The sequence below is a fragment of the Gracilinanus agilis genome, chromosome 4 (genome assembly GCF_016433145.1).
Source record: "Gracilinanus agilis isolate LMUSP501 chromosome 4, AgileGrace, whole genome shotgun sequence".
Classification (NCBI taxonomy): Eukaryota; Metazoa; Chordata; class Mammalia; order Didelphimorphia; family Didelphidae; genus Gracilinanus; species Gracilinanus agilis.
Window position 1 is genome coordinate 193079839 of NC_058133.1, and position 21332 is coordinate 193101170.

The 21332-nt window shown below is 41.5% G+C and overlaps 1 pseudogene; it reads left to right on the forward strand.

Moving 5' to 3' along the window:
- Window positions 1-3015: 3015 nt before the first annotated feature.
- LOC123245441 lies at window positions 3016-5239 on the forward strand (annotated as a pseudogene).
- Window positions 5240-21332: the final 16093 nt, after the last annotated feature.

Below are 21332 nucleotides of genomic sequence, written 5' to 3' on the forward strand. Positions count from 1 at the left end.
CTAATAGGTAGGTTAATGCAGCAAGGTTATATAGAAGGAAAATAGGACTCCTTCTCCTGGCTGCCCTCAGCTAAGACCTTAAAATTCAGGAGGAGATCTCCCAGAAAAACCAGCCCAGATTGTCTTTATGTACCTTTTTTTGCTTTTTCCTCAATCTTTGTATCTCAAGCTGTTTGGCTTCACTAGGCTCACCTGAGGTATTGACCCATCCTCATTTTCTGACATTGGAAAAGGAAGACTAGCTGATACCTCTGCTCTCTTCTTTTTCTGTTTCTCCCTGGCTTCTGTCATTGTTATTTTGCTGAGACTCCTACTATGGGGCCTGCTTCAGCTGCTGGCTGAAGCAAATTTTGACCTTCAGCTTGTGTCCTACCCAGGGGATTTGTCAGGATTTTGAATTCTAGCTCGTATAAGAAGAATCCCTGAGGTGCTATCTGACCAGGGGGAAGCTGCTCCTGCTTGCATGGTTCTCCCTGCTCTGCAGAGCCCTTGTGTCTTGCCCTGCTGGCAGGCTTCTGCAGTTGTTTTCATTCTCACACATCCAGGTTTCCTGAGAAAAGGGTCAGAGAGTAGGCTAGCAAAGTACCAAAAGTTAAATTGACAGTGGGTGTTATTAGAGTGTGGGGAAAAAAATAGTCTTATTTCTCCCTATATGGGATACAACACTGTGAAATTCAATCTTTAACTGAAGGCCCTGCAATTCTTTCCTATAACATAGTTCTTTGTTCTTGATATCTTTCTTTAACCAAGTTTAAGCTAGTGTTAATAAATTAAAAGAAAAGCAACTTGTCTGTCCACTTAAGCTTTTTTTTGTTTTACACCCATTTCACACATTGTCGTCTGTTGTAATTCATACTTTTGATACCATTTCTGATGTGTAAAATTGGTTGTCTTGTAAATATCTTATAAAAATTCAATTGTAAATAAACTATTGTGGCTGTTAATTTTTTGAATTTCTGCTTCAGTTTGTTAGATTTAACAGTGTTAATGGGGAGTATTAAACATTTCTGCCTGTATGTTTTAAAAAATTGAAAAAAAATCATTTTTTACAATAAAATAGAAAAAACAGCCCTTGTTTTTCCTGTTTGTACAAAAGTACCATTTCTGCTAGCTGCCTGGGGTACAATATGTGTTTCATCATCGTTTTTGTCTTGTGTTCCCTTTATGTGAGTCTCTAACTTTTAATGTTTAAGTAACATCAATTTAGGACAACTAGGTGGCTCACTGAGCAGAGAGGCAGGCTTGGAGACTGGAGGTCCTACTTCCAAATCTGGCTTCCTAACTGACCCTACGCAAATTGCTTAACCCAAACTGCCTAGCCCTTACTGCTCTTCTGCTTTGGAACCGATATTGATTCCAAGACAGAAGGTAAGAGGGTTAAAAAAAAAAGATACCAGATTCTTTGTCAAATGCAGCCAAAGAAATCACTGTTCAATGATCTTATAATTATTAAAGTCAAGGTATAAGACCATGTAGGTATGCTTCTTAAAGATGTTGACTGTCATGTAAGATTCAAATCGAATAGATTCCTAATGTCTTCAAGAATCTTATGCTTGCAGATGATGAACTGCTTGCATTGTTTCAGACTATTTCTCCTTGATGAGATTTATAAATATTCAAAATAGGCCTAATAATTGACATATGCAAACTAACGGATGAAAAATGCCATTTGTCCACATTATAGACTATGGCCAATCTCCAGCAGAGAGGCTAGATTGTGTTTGGGAACTTGCCTAGTGCTTTGAATGATTCCAAACTGCTCCCTAGTGCAAATCACTTAAAAAAAGTTTTTCCAGTCGTATTTTATGTTTCTGAATCTGGAAACACTGCACTCCCCAGTAGAAAAACTTGTAGTGATCTGAAGGGGAAAGAAACTTTAGAGAAACTTCCTTCCATTGATCACCAGGACCAAATCATATGATTTTAAATCAGCAACATTTAAAATCGGTTCCCAATTAAAAAAAAAAAAAAAAAAGGTTTTAGGGCAGCAAGATGGCAAAGTGGGTTGAGAGCCAGATCTGGAGTCCAGAGGTCCTGGGTTTAAATCTAAGCACAGACTTCTAGCTCTGTGACCCTGGGCAAGTCACTTAGCCACTAAGCGGCTAACCACACTAAGAAGGTAAGGGTGTAAAGAAAAAAAAGTTTACCAGGGGTCACCGGTAGATGATCTTAACTCCAGGGCGCTCTATCCACTATATGCATGTATCTCTAACTATGACCTAAGGAAGGCTTAAGTATTATCCAGAAAATATATGATCCATTGGGAAAAGGAACAGTTGGACTAATCTGGACAGGTCCAGTCGGACAATGGTAGTCACGAAATATAAAAGGGAATCGCGGTTTTTGTGGAGAAGCAGAGGGAGAATAGGAAGGCATGGATGGAGCTCCAAGACATCAATCTCCACATACATCCCCTGATCCATGAGAGTATTCACCAGGGGTCCTTTAAGAAAAACAGGGCTTTCTTAGACCCTTGGCTCAACTCAACTTGCAGACCAAAGACTGGAATCCGCTTGGTGTCTCTATTGAATGGATGACTTACAGGGGACGATGCTTGCATTCCTTTATAGACAGAGCAAAGAGGGTGGGAGGTCACGGAAATGGAAAACTATGACCGTGTAGCTACTCCTCCTCCAAGCTTCCTGCAGTCTGGGTTAGAAGATGGCCGGAGGGGGGCGGGGAGGTCTCTATTGGAGGAATGACGGCTAGTTCCTTTTAGGCAGGCAGAATAGCTACCCGGGAAGGCTCGGGGCCGTGCGCGCAAGCGCTGTGTTCGCGAGGAAAAAAAGGAAAAACATATACACACACAACCACCCTGCCACTTGTCCTTGCCGCAGCCTCTAAGAAACACTAGGTTTCAAGTTGCCGAGCGCCCCCACGAGACCGGAAACGAAGTGGGATGACGGGCGCAGAGCACGCTGGGTTTTGTAGTCCCGCCCCCCCTTCCACCAAGCTTCGGTCTCCCAGCGGCCCCTGCGAACGGGCGCGGCAGACAGGCTGACGGGCTGGCGGGCGGCGGGGGGGAATCGGGTAACTCGCGATCGTGCGAGGGAGCGCGGAAGCCCGGACGGGGGTCGGTTCTCCGCAAGATGGCGGACCGACGACGGCAGCGCGCCTCGCAGGACACGGAGGACGAGGAGTCCGGAGCCTCGGGCTCGGATAGCGCCGGCTCCCGGGGCGGGGGCGGCGGAGGCGGCGGGCCTGGCGGAGTCTCCTCATCCTCGCTGCGTGGGGGCCGATCCGGGGGCCTCAACTCGCTGCGGGCGGACTCCGGAGCCCCGAAGCATCGGAGTGAGAAAGTGACGACTGCGTAGAAGGCGATGCTGTTCTCTCAGATTATGAAAGCGCCGACGATTCAGAAGGAGAGGAAGAATATAGTGAAGAAGAAAGTTCCACAGCGGAGCTGAAGTCGGAAGCCAAGGATGCTGCAAAGTCTTTGGCAAAAGAAGAGAAGGGGAAGAAAAGCCTGACCCAAAAGGCACTGTGCCCGGCGAGAGACAGAGTGGAGATGGACCAGAAAGCACGGGGCCTGGAGAAAACCAGGTGGGTGAAAAGGTGCCCTTTAAAGCATTTGGATGATGACGAAGATGGGAAGAACTCTGCCGATATCCCCAGGAAAGGGCTCTTCTTTGAGCATGACCTCCGAGGCCAAACCCAAGAAGAAGTCGTCAGACCCAAAGGACGTCAGCGGAAGCTGTGGAAGGATGAGGGCCGGTGGGAGCATGACAAGTTCCGAGAAGGCGAATAAGCACCGGAGCCTCGTCAGGAGCTCACAGCCCTCTATGGCTATGATATTCGATCAGCTCACAACCCAGATGACATCAAACCCCGGAGACTCCGTAAATCCAGAGGGAGCCAAACTGGGGCAATGACCGACCAAACTAGCCTCCCCGTCACCAGGGCTCTGGGGGATCCTCGTTGCCACCAAGAACATTCGTCAATCGGAATGCTGCTGGTACTGGCGGAATGCCTACATCTTGGAACTTCTCTCCATCTGGGAGCTACAAGGAAGGAAGGACTGGGTTTAGGTCTTCAGAAAGTAGTGGGCAGCATAGTGTTTACTCTGATGAATCTGATAGGTATGAAGATGGTTATCGTTCTCCGTGCCTGGACTATGCTCAAACTAGGGACCCATCCCCAGAAATGGAGTTTTCCCACGGGTTTGGCAGCCCTGAAAAAGAGGAAGCCATTTCAGAGCCTCCAACCCCTGCTATTGCACCACCACCCCCAGACAGACCAGTTGGAAAGAAGTCTTACTCTGGAGCAAGAAGATCCAGAAACAAAGCTGGAGATGCAAGCAAGCTGGCAGAGGAATTGCCACCTCCTGTGGAGGTGCCAGCCCCTGCACCTCCACCCCCTGCAGCTACCCCTCCCCCACCATCACCACCACCACCACCGCCACCACCACCACCACCCTCTTCCTCTTCCTCTTCTTCCTCCTCTTCTTCCTCTTCCTCCTCCAAGACTGGGAATTGGGAGGCCCCAGTGGACTCCAGCACAGGAGGACTTGAACAAGACATGACTCAATTGAATCTGACTGAACAGAATTGGAGCTCAGGGCAGCAGCCTCAGTTTCTCCAACCAAGGGAGCTTGGAGGTATCCCCAACCACATGCACCTGGGAGCAGGCCCTCCACCTCAGTTTAACAGTATGGAAGAAATGAGTGTTCAGGGTAATCGAGCCAAACGATATTCATCCCAGCGTCAGAGACCTGTTCCTGAACCACCTGCCCCACCTGTGCACATTAGTATCATGGAAGGGCACTACTATGACCCAATGCAATTCCAAGGACCAATTTACATCCACAGTGACAGCCCTACCCCAATGCCTCCCCAAAGCATGATTGTACAACCAGAAATGCACCTCCCCCACCCTGTCTCACATCCCCATCAGACGCTGGCACTTCTTCCTAACCCGGGTCTGAACATCCCCCCCCCCCCCAGTGTCCATGTCCCCAGGACAGCCACCACCCCAGCAGCTGCTTGCCCCTACCTACTTCTCCGCTCTAGGTGTCATGAACTTTGGCAGTCCCAACTATCCCTATGCCCCAGGGGCACTGCCCCCTCCCCCACCTCCTCACCTGTACCCCAATACCCAGGCTCAGTCTCAGGTGTATGGAGGAGTAACCTATTATAACCTGGTCCAGCAACAGGTGCAGCCAAAACCTCCACCCAGATGGACATCCCAGCCGGTTACCATCAAGCCCCCTCCACCTGAGGTAAGCAGGGGCTCCAGTTAATTTGAATTTCTAAATTCTTTAAATCTAACACCACATAAGAAAAACAGCAGAAGTGAGAACTCAGAAGATGAGAGATTCATCAGGCCACCTGCTTCGGGAAGTGCTCTGAGGATAATGTGGCCCCCATCAGCAAGCAGACTTGTTACACACCCAGAATGAAAAGCAGCCTTACCTCTTCTTAGGGTTAGGCTTTGATGGGGATACCTTTCTCCTCCAGGGGGCATGGCTGTCTGTACTCAGGGCAGGGAAGGCCAGCGTCAGCCAGCCAGCTCATGCACCCTTGTCTCTAGACCTAGAAGCTCATGTCTCTGCTGCTGATCTTCCCTTCCCTCCATCCTTCCCTGGGATTGAAATGTCCTTCTCTCCCATGGTGGGCACCTTGTCCTTTCCTTGTTTAAGATGTTGAATGAAAAAACTTTTGCTTGCTGTTTAATATTCTTCCTTTTTCCTTAAAAAAAAAATGAAATGAACTCATTCTATTCAGTTTACCAACTCCTCTGGGTTCCCTTTAGGTTCCCCACCATGTCTTTCCCAGATGAACATGAATGTACCAGTCAATTCTCTCCCCACCCAGGGTCCTCATAGGAGCCGACCTTTCTTTAGTTTTGTTGGTTTTGCTTCTTGTTCTTGTTGTATGTTTTTGAATTCATGACTCTTCCCAAACCCCATAGACACATAGCCCTCAGCAGAATATAATAGCATTTAGGAAAGGCCCAAGGTCATAGAAGTGCCCTACTTATTTCAGCTTTGAGAGTTTGGGGTCCCACTAGTATCTGCCTTGATGGGTTTTAGTTTTTGATAGGTGCAGTTTCTCTACTTTTGGAGAGAGGCAATAGACCAGGTGCTCTTCGTAATGGGGGGGGGGATAGAGTAATAGTATTCTCTCCCCTCTCCCCCATAACCATCCTTAGGGCTATTTCTTCATAGTGCCTAGGGCAAATCAATGCAATGAAGCAGGAAGAACTGGAGGGTCTTGAGCCTCCTTCCTCCCATCCCCACTCGCTGCAGACCAATTCTTCCCTCTAGGTAGCTGCTTGCCAGGGTCCAATTTTCAAGTTCTACTTGGCCCTAGAACCTGTGTGCAGTGCTCCCAGCACATGTTTTACTTAATTCCTTTTACCCTTTCAATAAAAAGGGTGGCACGGCAGCCAGGCTTAAGGCCAAAAGGTAACCAGGTGCTTCTTGGGCTCAGGGCAACTTTTAACCCATCTGCCTCTGCAGAAGACTTCATTGCTGCAGCCTGGTTGTCCAGGGGTCACTTGGTTGCTACTCCCCACCTGCTGTAAAACCTGAGGGCAGTGGCCATTTCACTTCCTCATAGTCATTATCTGTCTAGTCTTCTGCTTTCCAGCAACTGCCTTGGTCACTGTAGGTCATCTTGGCCATGGGCTCAGTCAAAAAATTATGTTGGTCTACAAGGGAACTTGGCCACTTCCTACCTACTTGGCATCTGATTAAGAAAAAACCCTTTGTTAGAGCCTAATTGGTGGTTGCACTTTTTAGAGCTGTCTGTTGCTGCCTTGAGCCTGAGGGCCACATGACCAGGCTCCCAGACCTTACAACACTGTGATGGTTCTGTTGAACCATGTGCTTTTCTCTGGGGTTTTCTTTTTTGTTGTTCTGAGGAGTGTTTATTTGTGATCTACATTGTGACTTCCTGATGATAAATTTTAGATGGGGAAAAAAATAAAGTCTTACTGCTAAAGTTATCGTAGCGATTGCTCTATCTTATGGCAAAAGATGAACTGGACATTTTACCTATCTGAATTTAACCTCAAAGGTTTAAAAGAGTGTGTGATTTCTTACCCTGCCCTCCTAAAAGAGTTGGTATTGTGAAATACTTCATCAAGTGGTTGAAATCCTGAGCAAAGAGAATTAAGGTTTGAGATAAATTTTAAATTAATACCTATAGTTAGTACAAGGACTGCTTAAATTACATTTTGTGACCAAGGCTTGGCATGGTATTAATAAAAAGTTAGTAAAGACAGAGGGATGGGGTGATAAGCTGCTAAAAGAACTTCTCAGGGAGGCACAAAAGACATTTGATGAGATGAGGTTGAGAAATAGAAGCAAAACACTAAGATTATGGCGACCAATGTTAATGAGATCATGAAGAAACAGGAAACTAACAGTGGAAAAAAGGAGGGTTAGTAATGCATCCAGGGGCTCAAACCTGAAGTAGCAGAGAAACCCCATAGGGTTCAAAAGGCCTGAATGATGTGGATCCGGCCAAATGGGAAATACGAGAGAAAAAAACAAGAAAGTCACTTGCTTTTAAGGGCTGGGGGGGTGGGGGGGGTGGAAGGAGATTAGATCCTGAAAGAATCAAGGGAATCCTCCAATTACCCTTCCCAGAGATTAAGAAGGAATTAAGGAAATTCTTGGGACTAGGTGTATACTGTCAGTTATAGATAGACTCATATACCCAGTTAACTAAACCATTATACTTGAAATGACTAAAGGAAAAGCCTAACTTCTTTATCTGGGATGAAAAAGAAAAAAGTGAAACATCAAACAATTCCTGATCAAATCCCCAATGTTAGCTCTCCCTTCTCTACAAAAACCATTCCATCTCTTTGTAAATGTGGGAAATGGGGCTTCCCTGGGAGTGTTGTTCCAGGTCTGGGGAGGGCAAAAGAGACTAGTAGCCTTCCTGTCAAAACTATTAGATCCAGTGGCCAGAGGGTGGCTTGAATATATGCAAGCTGTAGTGGGCACTGCTTTTCTGTCAGAGACCAAGGAACAAAACCTAAAAACCATAGAGACCATAGAAACAAAACCATAGAGACCATAGAAAAAACTTATAGAGACCATAGAAACAAAACTTAGTGAAGGGTTTCCCAAGAAACGAAAATAGAAACTTATCCAGCTTTACCCGGGATAGGCGTGGCAAGACCAACGGCCTGAGACCATCAGGAAAATTCTTTACCCCAGCCCTAGAAGTATATAAACCCACTCCCTGCACACAATAAACGAGCCTTGTCACAATTAAGACTGATTTGTCTTTATTGCGCCTCGGTCTCCCCTCTCTCCCCCTATGGTTCTTCCAGGTGGCTGACTCATGGGTCTCGCGATTGTATCTGGCTGGATCCGGATAGTGGCTTGAATATATGCAAGCTGTAGTGGGCACTGCTTTTCCAGTTAAAGAAAGTAGGAAATTAACATTCCAGGGAATAATGATTGTTGGCACCCCTCATCAAGAAAGAACCATTTTAAATAAGAAGGCAGGGAGGTAGTTGACTGATTCTAGAATCCTAAAGTGTGAGGTAATCCTGCTGGGGAAAAAAAATGATCTGGTATTAACTGTAGAGAACTGTTTAAACCCTGCCAATTTTCTTTGGAATGGCTCAAGTATAGATAATGGGAAAATGGAGCATAATTGTCTAGACTTAATAGATTATCAAACTAAAGTTAGGGAAGATTTGCAAAAATCCCTGCTTGTAGAAGGAAGACACCTTCTTACAGATGGGTCTTGTAGAGTTGGAGAAGGGAAAAGACATTATAGGAATGCAATCACTGATGTGAATTATATTTGTGGTCAAAAGTGGGAAGCTACCCAATAGGGTAGTACAAGCATGCTATTTCTTGACGGCCATCGTGGGGCTTGAGAGTGGAAGAAACCTTCTAGAGCAGAGGTTGGCAAATGTATGGCTCTTTCTGCAGGAGCCATAAAGTCAATTTTTTTTCAGGCACTGTTACAGGAGCAGCACTGTGAACACTGTATGGCTCTCACGAAATTACATTTTAAAAAATGTGGCATTTATGGCTCTCACAGCCAAAAAGGTTGCCGATCCCTGTTCTAGAGGGTGTAGGCACTATATGTGCCTTTTTGGCCCTATAAGACTAGGCACTGGTTCTATGAAAAAACCAAAATGCCCAAAATGAATTTTCTGAAATGCCTCCTGTGGGGAGGGTAAAATTCCTTCTAGTAATAGTAGATCACTTGATGGGGTGAATCAAGGCTTACCCTACCTCAAAAAAAACTTCTCATGTGGTAGCCAAGACCATCCTGGAGCACCTCATTTCAAGGTATGGCTTGATGAAAAATACAGACTCAGAAAATGGGATTCACTTTACTATCAGGGCTCTTCAGTATGTTATGGGAGCCTTAGAAATAAATTTGGACCTCCATATACTATGGGATCCTCCTTCCTCAGAAAGGGTAGAGAGATTGAACTAGTCCTTAAAGAAAAGAATATCGAAATTGATTCTGAGACCAAATTACCCTGGATGAAGTATTTACCAATTGCTCTGGTAACACTCAGAACTACCCCTAGAAAAGATATAGGAATATCACCTTATGAGATGTTGTTTGGAAACTCCAGCATGGGATGGAAGCTAGAACTCCCCTAGTTTGAAAGTAATGATAAATTCTTGTACTTTCCACATCTCTTTACCACAATAGAAAGGATTTAAAAATCCTCAAAATCTGCCTCTCGAATTTTCTGCAAACCAGCTGAGACCAGGTTGAAAAAGAGACTGGGTGCTGATAAAGACTTGGGAAAAGGAAAAGTTGAACCCTAGTTGGAAAGAACCTTTCTTCATACTTCCAGCAGATGAGACTGCAGCAAAGAATGGAAAGAAAGACTAGACTCACGACTCAAAGGTGAGGGGAACCTGTGCGGCCACCTGAAAACCAGTGGATAATAGAACAAGCATCTGATCCCTTAAAGATGAAGATAAGAAAAGTTTGATATGAACTACTTGTATTTTATACTTTTGATTCTCCTAATGACTTTAACTCTGTAGTATTCTGTTGTTATGGGAAAGAAGGAGGTGAGATTTGTGTTGTGATATAGTATGAATGAGGTATAAGACCTCAACCCTTGTCCTCTTCCTGTTAGGTCTCTTCTCTAACACTTACTGTCACCTAGTACCTTGAGCAAAGACATGGACAGAATAGGGAAGAACATACCTCGTTAGATTAATGGTATGGGATCCAGGGAGAAGCCATGATCTTGTTTGAACTCCAAAGTAAAGGTATCAGAAGCTTCTTAGTTATTTAATCCTTGGTGTATGGGGGAGAGGGGTTATACTGGGTACTTATTGAGAAAAAGATTGATTATTGATTACACCTGTGACTCATAAAAGATACCAAGCCCAAACAGTAATTAGACCCAGAATGTGTATCACCAAGAAACTACACTTCAAAATTTAACCCCAAGAGGACTATAGTGCATCTATCAGAAGTTATTTGGACAGGTTGGGGCAGATTTAATTTCATTTAGTTCCATCTTTATAGAAGAAAGAGGTGATGAAGCACCAAGACTTTTCTAGGAAAAGTGCTCACAAGTTAAAATACCAGCATTAGGAAGGAAAAAGGTTTCAAATCTGTAAATTTGAGATGGAATATGTCAATGTGGATTTTTGGATGACTAAGTTTATCCTTACTTTTGAGAAATCCCAGTACTAAGCACACCTATTTTGATTTGAATGTTAAGTACCTTTTTGTTTTGGAGGCTTCTGTATTGGATGAAAGTTTCTTCTCCAAAACCCAGCTCCTGAGTTTGACCTTTTGTCTTTAATTTATTACAGCTGACCATTCTCTAATGCCATAACTGCTGAATGTTAGAGGTCTATACACCTGTTTATGTTTAGTCTTTGTAGGCTTTCCAAAAGGTATAAAGAGACTCTCAGGTCCAGTATCTCTTTGGAATTATCACTAAGAGCTGTGTCTTCTTCCAGGTATATGATTCTCACAGTCTCAGAGCCTTTGGTTCTGTATGGAATTTGTTTATGACTCTGTGTGGTGTCCAGAATAATGAGCCTATCCCTTTATTTGATTAAAGAGTAGGTTTTCAGACTATTTGGAAGTTCTGTATTTATTTTCAAATTGAAAAACATCTAGCAGGACTTCAGAAAGCTGTGAAATGCTATACAGATTGCTATTAGAACATATACTTCTAGGATAAGAATGATTTCATTGTTGGAATGTAAACATGTGCTTATTGCAACCTGCATCTACCGTGGATTTTGTTCATCATAAGTAGTTATCTCAGTTTACCAATTTGTACTACAGACTAATTAACATCTAACATGAATTAGACAAAGTGATGTGCTAAGATATAGTGTTAAAAACATGCAGTCTTTTAAAAATATAAATTATTTTCAGTTTTTAAATAGTAATTAAGGTAAATGCGTGAAAGCAATGAAGAGTGTTCTCCTCATCTCTCAGTGAGAGATGAAATCACCACTGATTATAGAGGGGAAGATTTGAGATAATGTAAGATAAACTATCTTCATTATTAACCCTTTCCTGATGCAATGAAAAGAGGAGAAAGTGTATGTATTGGGAACAAAAATTACTAGTTTTAACGTGAATATTACTGTAAATGTATCTCCTAGCTATTTTGTAATTGGAGTTTAAGAACTGCCTTATTTCCCTACTTCAACTTTTTCACAGACAAGGTGGGACAAGCCTAAGGACCCTGAGGGATATAGCCACTATGTGTGTGTGTGTGGGGGGGAGTTTGTTTGGGCTATGAAATTCGGAGACAATAAAATTGGATTCCTGGAAAATGTAAACTTTTTAGCTCTTAGCTATGATGAAATTTGCCACTTGAGGTAAAAACTCTTTGGATCTCAAGTGATATAATTTTGAATTTTGAATTCAGGTATTGTTGGATCATTGAGAGAAGCCACAAGGTACTCAGAGGAATGTAAATGGTTACAGATGCAGGTTCTTATAGAAGGTGAAAGAACAGTCTCAATTCAAGCTGGGATGGGATCCTTCTAACTTGGTAGACCCAATTGATTCTAAATATTCCTGAGTCTGATTACTGCATAAATGATTGATAGCTTTGACCTTCACCTAAAGTCATCTTGAGATCTATTTATTATCTCTGATAATTTGATAAGGACAGTTTAGTTGATAAGGAAATAAGAGACACTGAATATCTTTTAGCTCATCCTTCCAGCTCTGTCTCTAGGAGCATGGAGTTTATTATATATATATATTTCAAGACTCATTTCACACAAAAGAACCCCCCTGAAACTTTGCAGATGTGCAGAAGTTATAAATTATGTCATATCAAAACACAAAAGGTCTCACTGGCTTCAGAACAGACCAAAGCCAAGGCTGAATTTTGACTGGGTTCTTATCGGAAAGCCAAGTCCGGGAATATTTTTCTCAGGGTTGAATTGCCCCTGCTAAGCTTTTGGCCTTGGCTATACCAGGCAGCTGCATTCCTGGACAAAGGGGGAGAGTGTTAACCTTTTAAATACTGGCCCGCTAGGAACCTAAAGCTCTTCAATAAGGCCACAATACTTTTCAACAAGAAATCACAAGGATCACAAAAGGGGTCAAAAGAGGAGTCTCAGATTTTTATCTATTTAAGACTCTGTTTCTCCTATTGGCTTCCCACAACGTTAATCAGAGCCCATTCACTTTATAACCAGTGCTGATGTTGTTTAATCTGTTCCCTGGCAAATTTCTATAATCTGAGCAAGTGTTCAGTGGAAGATAAGAGCATAATACAAATTGTAAGATGAAGGTGTGAACATTCCATATCCCAAAGAACCAAATGAATTGGTAGTTGAAGCCTAGAATTTATTAACTGCTAGTTAACATGCTTTAAGTATGTGGGATTTTGTAATTAATGGTTTGTGTTGTTAATGGAGTGAGGAGTCTAGTTAGCAAATAGAAAGAGGAAGGATGTTGAGGACCAGGCCCTGACAAGATGGTGGACTCCTCTCATAAGCCTGTATAATGGAGCAAAAAGGAAAGAAAATTGAGTTGTTTCATGTTCCTAGTTTAATCTCCTTTTACCCACATCACACCAGAAGGACATCATGAAGAACACATGATAGGTTAGTCCTTTAAGAAGCTAATAGGTGAAGTTGCTTTACTTTGATTAGTTAAAACCCATGTGAATTATTGATGTTGTAAATTGCATGGATCAGTTGACTCTCTGATTAGAGACTCCTGGTCTCTAGTGACCAGCCAATGGTGAATGAGAGGAGGTATTGATTTGCATTCATAAAAGGGAGCCTACATGCTCCCAATCCTTGTAGTTGCTTGCTGGATGTAATACCAGCTTGGGAGTAGCCATTCTCATGAGAATTAAATAAAATAGTTTTGCCACATTAATGCTGAATTCAAGATTTTTTGAGCAGGTTGTTGTTCCTCTCGATTTTCTTTGACCATTTAGCACATATATCTTTTTTTTAAAGTACAGTATTTTTTTTAATTACAGAGACAACCTGGAATATGAAGTCTTGTAGGTCATATCACTACTATGATTGAAAAGTATTAAGTCCAGTCATTTCCCCTGCTAACTTCCTTGTTATTTCCAATGGCATAATCATTAGTAAACAAAAGAAGGAATTTATCCAGACAGTGAGGAAGTTAAGAGTAAGAAAATAGAAGGTCATTCTAGAATGATAAAATCTTAGCAGTCATAAAGTCCAACCAATGAAGTCAAAGATCAGGCTATGATTACAATGTTATCTTCCTCCCACTTGAGGAAACTCCCTCTAACAGAGATTGGCACTTTTTCTGCAACTGATAATCCCAAAAGTTGCCTAGAGTACCAGAGTCAAACAGCTAGTGTTTGCCAGAACTCAGACCTGCTTAGCTCTGGCCATCTCTCTATCCACTATATCATATTACCTCTCAATTCAGCCAATACTTGAATATGTCCCCTGCTCTCCCCAGATCCCTTTACACTCTCAATGAAAACTAGTTCTTCAGTGCTAGTATGAAGATTTCAAATAAATGGGAACCCAATTCTAGCCCTTTTTTCTAAGGCATCGCATTCTACTTTAGGATCTCTCTTCCTGTTAGGAAATTTTTCCTTCAATTAAGTCTAAATCTCCCTCTCCAATGTATTCCATTTGCTCCTGGAATTATGTCCCATGGCTCAGGAGAAACAATTTAATCACACTTTTCCAAATCCTTTTTCAATAGCAGAGGATGGCTATCACATCCTCCTACCCCTTGAGTCTTTACTTCTACAGGCATATAATTACATCAATAGTTAATAACAGTTCACAAGGGCTCATCAACAAACATTTACATACCCAAATAGGAATTTTGAAAAATGTTGTACATGGGGGGCAGCTGGGTGACTCAGTGGATTGTGATATTGGAAATTTGGGAGTCCTTGAACTGATTTTGAGGTCCCTGATCTAAACTTCCTGTGGACATTTAGATCTCTTTCAAACTACATTTCCCATGACTCCTCATGTGTAATCAGGTGGGCAGGAAGTGTAATAACATAACCAGGAGTATAAAGCCTGAGGACGGCATTGGTACTTCCTGTCTTTGGTGATTTGGAGCGGAGCCAGGATGGGAGGAAGAGGTAACAGGGCCCGTGTATTTTAAACTAACTCATAACAGGCACGTGGCTTCATTTTTCTAAATGGCTTTCAATAAACCCTTTGAAACCATGATATTTTTAATTTTATCACTCTATATTAATTTTATTTCTTACAGGATTGAGTGCCAGGACTAGAGACTGGAGGTCCTAGGTTTAAATCTGGCCTCATACCCTTCCTAGCTGTGTGACCCTGGACAAATCACTTAACCCACACTGCCTAGCTCTTATTGCTCTTCTTCCTTAGAACTAATACACAGTATTGATTCTAAGATGGAAAGTAAGGGTTTTTTTAAAAAGTACAAGAAAACCACTTAATTGTTAGTTATACTTTGTTTTTAATGTGCATGTTAATTTTTACAAATGAGAAACAAAAAGTCCCAAGTGCCTCCAAGTCTTCTACTGATGGCTTTTTAAATTTTTATTCATTTATTTCTTATTTAGAATATTTTTCTATGGTTACATGATTCATGTTCTTTCCCTCCCCTCTTCCCTCAACCTTATAGAGCTGACAAGCAATTCCACTGGGTTAAACATGTATCATTGTTCAAAACTTATTTCCATATTATACATATTTAAAGTACAGTGATCTTTAACATCAAAACCCTAATCATATCCCTATCAAGCTATGTGATCAATCATATGTTTTTCTTCTGTGTTTCTGTTTCCACAGTTCTTTATCTGGATGTGGATAGCATTCTTTCTCATAAATTCCTCTGGATTGTTCTGGGTCATTGAATTGCTGTTAGTAGAAAAGTCTATTACATTTGATTGTGCCATAATATATCTGTCTCTGTGTACAATGTTCTCCTGGTTCTGCTCCTTTCACTCTACATCAATTCTAGGAGATCATTCCAATTCACATGGAATTCCTCCATGTCATTCCTTTCAACATAATAATATTCCATCACCATCAGAAACCACAATTTGTTCAGCCATTCCCCAATCAATGGACATCCCCTCATTTTTCCATTTTTTGCCACCTCAAAGAGCACAGCTATAAATATTTTTGTACACATATTTTTCCTTATTATCTCTTTGGGTTACAAACCCAGCAGGGGTATGGCTGGATCAAAAGACAGGCAGTTTTTTTAAAGCCCTTCAGGCATAGTTCCAAATTGCCCTTGAGAATGGTTGGACCAATTCACAACTCCACCAGCAGAGTATTAGTGTCCCAATTTTGCCACATCCCCTCCAATATTTATCACGTTCATTCGCTGCTACATTGGCTAGCCTTTTAGGTATAAAATGGTACCTCAGAATTTTTTTAATTTGCATTTCTCTAATCAGGAAGGATTTATAATACTTTTTCATGTGCTTATTGATAGTTTTGATTTCATCATGTGAAAATTGCCTATTCATGTCCCTTGACCATTTGTTAATTGGGGAATCCAAGATCTTTTAAAGTAATTTTAGGACAAGAGAACAGCCAATACCATGGCCCAGGAAAACAAATCTTTTGGAGAAGACACTATAAGGATGCTTGCAGAAATCAAACATTTACCTCAGGAGATTCTGAGTGAACTTTTGGATATAATGAACTGAACTGAGAGGGAGTTGAGCCCTCCATTGATCCTGATTACAAACACTTATGTTAAATGGGAATGTCCCCTCAGCAGCTCTTTGTCAGTGCACCCATCAATCATTTTTCTTTCTCTCCTCTTTCTTTTATTCCCCAAATGGTAGTAACTCCCTCCATGATTTGTACAATATATTTTGTGTTCTTATACCTCCCCTGATGAGAAAATACTAAATGTATAGACTCTATATGTAGAATAATTCCTTGAGGAGACAGACATGTCATGTTAATCTTCCTGGAGAACCAAGAATGTGGAGACTTAACATGTTGGTCTCCCAAAGAATCAGAGTGGGAGGGATTGTGTGAAGTAAATTATCTAGAGGACCTCCATTCCAGCTTTGATCAAAATACCCCAAGGACTCAAAGTAGAAATCAGATTAATGTGTCTGTTGCCCTGATGCTGCATTCCAGTGCAGCCAGCATCAGTGTGAACCCAACCTTCCCACTCAGGCATTACTTCCCGTGATGTCGGAAAGCCATTAGCCTATGATGTAGGGCTAAGAGGAATTATGAGTTTAAAAAGTGAGCTCAGGAAGTAGAGAGGGCTTCTGGATTTCTGAGTCTGTCTCCCTGAACTGGTGCTTTGCTCACTCTGATCTTATCAGGCCATCTCTGGCAAGTACCCCTAAAGTTAGAAGGGCTGAAATCTCTCTATCCCTTTCTTTCTCTATATACTAATAAATGCTTACAAATATTGTAATAAGCCTTCATATTATTTTTTCTTTTTAATTTTTTATTTAAGTATTTTTCCATGGTCATATGATTTATGTTTTTTTCCTTCCCCCCTTCCAGAGCTGACAAGCAATTCCACTGGGTTACACATGTATTATCACTCAATACCTATTTCCATACTATTCATTTTTGCAATAATTTTTAAGAAACCAAAACCTATAAAGGCCAGAATGTAAGGGGTAAAAATAAAAGGGTTAGACTAAATTTATAAGTGTGGTTGCCATAAATTATTACTCAAGTCAGAATAACTTCTTATGGTAGTTTATTTACAAAAGGAGAAAGAGTGGAAGTAGAGAAATACAAAAGGTAGAAGATATTTAGCCTATCTAACTAAACATTGCTCCAGTGCTTGACTCAGCTAGAACTTGTTAACCCTCAAGTGGAATTAAACTCTCTCCAGAAGACAGGAAAGGAGAGCTAATTATCCACTCATCCAAGTTCCCTCCAAGAGGCAGGTCAAGACAATGACTGGAGTTCAAGGTGACTCCTGAGGCCCACTTTCTTCTTTGAGCCAACCTTCTTCTTGAAGCTGATTTCCTTCTTGGAGTCATCAATCTTCTTGGAGTCCACTCCCCTAGCCTCAGAAATTCAGGGCCTTTTATAGTGGCTTCTTGTCTCCTCCCCTCTTCACAGGAGCCAATCACAGCTTCCAAACTATCTAGTACTGCCCAGGGGGCAGCATTTGTGGGAATGAGTTTGCACCTTCTGGAGGGGTGACTACTCATTGAAGGGTTCACAGTTTTTGAAGCTGTGAACTCTTAAAAGAATTCAGAAGTTTCTGACTGTTTGAGTTGAAAAAAGGATGGAGCTCTCCAAGTATCTTGCTGAATTCTCATCTCGTACTAGGTAGGGTGTGAATTCACTAAGTAGTTTGTGAGCTCCTTGAGCTTTTGTTGATTCAAACAAAAGGTGTGTTAACTCGAAAATAAGCAAAGGGAATAAAGGATTACCTTTCACAAGTGTGAACTCAGAATAGGAAAAAGGAACAAAGAATTCCCTTTTCACAAACCCCACATCCAATACCCATATAAACAAGTGGAAAATCAAATATTTTCCTTCTGCATTTCTGCTCCCACAATTCTTTCTCATAAGTCCCTTGGGGTTATCTTGGATCATTGCATTGCCATCAGAAGCAAAATCGATTACATATTATCATCCCACAATATTTCAGTCTCTGTGTACAATGTTCTCCTAGTTCTTCTCATTTCACTGAGCATAAGTTAATACAGGGCTTTCCAGCTTGTATAGAAATCAGGCAGTTTATTGTTCCTCATTGCACACAGTATTCCATCACCATAATATATTACAATTTATTCAGCCATTCCCCAATCCAGGGACTGCCCCTTATTTTCCACTTTTCGTCACCACAAAAAGTGTGGTTATAAATATTTTTGTAGAGATATTTTTCATTATCTCTTTGAAGTACAAAACTAGTAGTGATATTGCTGGATCAAAGGGCAGGCATTCTTTTAAAGCCCCTTTGGGCATAATTCGAAATTGTCTTCCAGAATGGTTGGATCAATTTACACCTCCACCAGCAGTGTATTAGTGTCCTAATTTTGCCACATCCCCTCCAACATTTATTATTTTTCTTTACTTTCATATTGGCCAATCTGCTAGGTGTGAGGTGGTACCTCAGAGTTGTTTTGATTTACATTTTTGTAATTAGGAGGGATTTAGAATACTTTTTCATATGATTGTTGACAGTTTTGATTTCTTCATCTAAAACTGCCTATTCATATCCTTTGACCATTTGTCAATTGGGGAATAGCTTGATTTCTTGGACATTTGACTTAGTTCCTTATATATTTGGGAAATTATAACTTTGTCAGAGAATTTTGTTATAAAAATTTTTCCCAGTTTGTTGCTTCCCTTCTACTTTTGGTTGCATTGGTTTTGTTTGTACAAAACCTTTTTAATGTAATATAATCAAAATTATTCATTTTATATTTTGTAATGTTCTCTAACTCTTGCTCCAGATTAATTTTTATTTATGATACTACTAAAAGTCTACCTTCTACAGGAAACTCCCAGTCCTCTTTATTCTTTCTAGTATATTTTGTTAATTATCTCCAGTTTATACCTAGCTTGTATGTAATTTTTTGCATGTGGTCTTCTCCAATAGAATGTAAGTTCCTTGAGTCAATCATTTGACAAAAAGACCCTACACTTATTGGAGGAACATAATAAATGTTTGACTGATGGCCTGAAGGAACTGAAGATGTTTAGCCTTGAAAAGGAAATGCTAACTAGAGGACACTATGACTGTATTTAAACATTTCTAGTGTCAACGTGGTGTCGACATGGAATCTAGAAGCCCTCAAACTAGAAATATTTGATGAATCCCTGTTTAGTTAGCTTAAAGGTGAAAGTCCTGGTTTTGACCTTATGAGTGATGGTTCTTCCCTAAGGGAAAGTCCAAATTCACTAGTCTCAAACTAACAATAGGCATTCAAGGAGTTTAAGTGGGGTTGGCTAATCCCATCAGGTTTTAAGTATCTCTTCTGTCCCAGTGGTTTCTCCCCTTAGGCCGGGGTCCTTTACCAAGTTGGCCCAGCCCTTGGCTAGGTCTTTCACTTTTGTGTCCACTGAAAAGCATTAACCCTTTCAGTAGGGACCTCTCATTTTCCTTTGTTACCATTGTAAAGCCACAATAGACTATCCCTCTCATCCTCAGATCCCACATTTTTCTGGCTATTTAATAGTTCTGTGTTTTTTCCCAGTTGACACAAGAAAAAGTTGATTTTTGGAGGGGGAGAATGTGTGAGTCCAGAGAGCAGAAATAGGACCGATTGGGACACCTTCCAGAAAGCCACATTTCAAACTATCCCAAAGTTGTACTTTCTGAAAATGCCAAATGTGGAGCAATGGGATGACCTGTTTCCTGAGGTACTTAGCCTTAGGTAAGTGGAAATGTCCAAGTAGATGGTAGATAGCAGTGTGTAAGGATGCTACACAAGCTATTCTTATGAGAGTAGCATGTTTCTCTGGTGGAAAGGGCATTTGAAAGAAGACCTAGTTTCAAGTCGTGCTGTGCTCACTTACTCCCTGGGTCATCTTGAACTCATCACTTAACATATTTGGACTTTAAATCTGTCCAATGAGGAGCCTGAACTAGGTGACTCCTAAGACCAAAATCAATGATTCTCTATGACTTCTCAGATCTCCTGTAACATTTTTAGTCCAGGAGGCTATATTCTTTCTTGCCACGAGATGGCACCCAAGGCTTAGACTTTAGGGGTCAGAGACCATCCCTTCAGCCCAGATCACAGAATCTTAAGTTCATAGATCATAGATGTAGAACAGAGGGGACATTAAAGGTCGCCTAGTCCACAGCTTTCCATTCTCAGTTTTACAAATAAGAAGACTGAGGCCCCAAGAAGTTACATGACTGCCTAAGGTCACAAAGGCAGTAAGAACTAAAGCTGGGCTTTGAATAGAGGATCTTTGACTCCAGACCCTCTACATTCCTTTCAACTATGCCAGGGATCATCTAGTTCAACTCCCTTACTTTGTAGTTAAGGAAACCGATTGTGAAGTGTGCAAATTGTGTGCTGCTGTACTTTAGTATTGATCCCGCATACCTGTCATTAGGGACCAAAATATATGAGGTATCAATGATAGTATCAATTTCAACTTTTGTTCAACTTGAATCATATTCTGATTAGAAGAGAAAAGAAAATCACTTCCAATGGTGTGAGAGCTAGAAGGAACCCAAGACCTGATCCTGTCCAGTCTTCTCATTTTGTAGAACACAATACTGAGTCCCAGAGAATTGTGTTGCTTGCCCGAACTCCCAAAGGTAATGAGTGAAATGACTCTCACTGTGTCACTCTTTCCACTCATGACAGTGGATAGATCCCTGGCTCAGGAGGATCCATCCTCAGACACTTGCCAACTTTGTGTCCTAAGCACTGTGTGACTCAGTTTCCAGCTGTGTGACTGGGTGAGTAATTTAATCTGTCTTTTTTTCAGTTTCCACATTTGTAAGACGAACATAAATAAAAGCTCTTAATAATATGAGATAAATTTTGGAGATTCACACCTTTAAGTTTGAAGATTCACACCTTTAAATATTGAGGAATCACACCTTCAGGTGAATGGGAAAAGAGGAGAGAATTCTGGGTGGAAAAGCACTATCAAAGCCCAGTAGTGGCTCAGTAGGAGAATTCTCTGCTCAGTCTAGCTTCCAGCTGGAGTGTTCCTGACAGAGAAGCCTGGTAGCAGGACATCAGAGGTGCCTACAGAGAAATTGAGTGACTTCTTGAATATTGTTGGCCTCAAGATGGAGAAGATTCAGAAAGAGTCTGTGGACAAACTCCTGTTCAGATCATTGAAGAGGACCCGTGACATGTTTGTGGCTGATGTTGCAAAGCCTGTACAATCAGATGAAGAGAGTCACAGGCTAAAGAAGGCTAAACGCAGAGCGTGTGGTCCTGTGTTGCACATGCCAATTTGGAAGGAA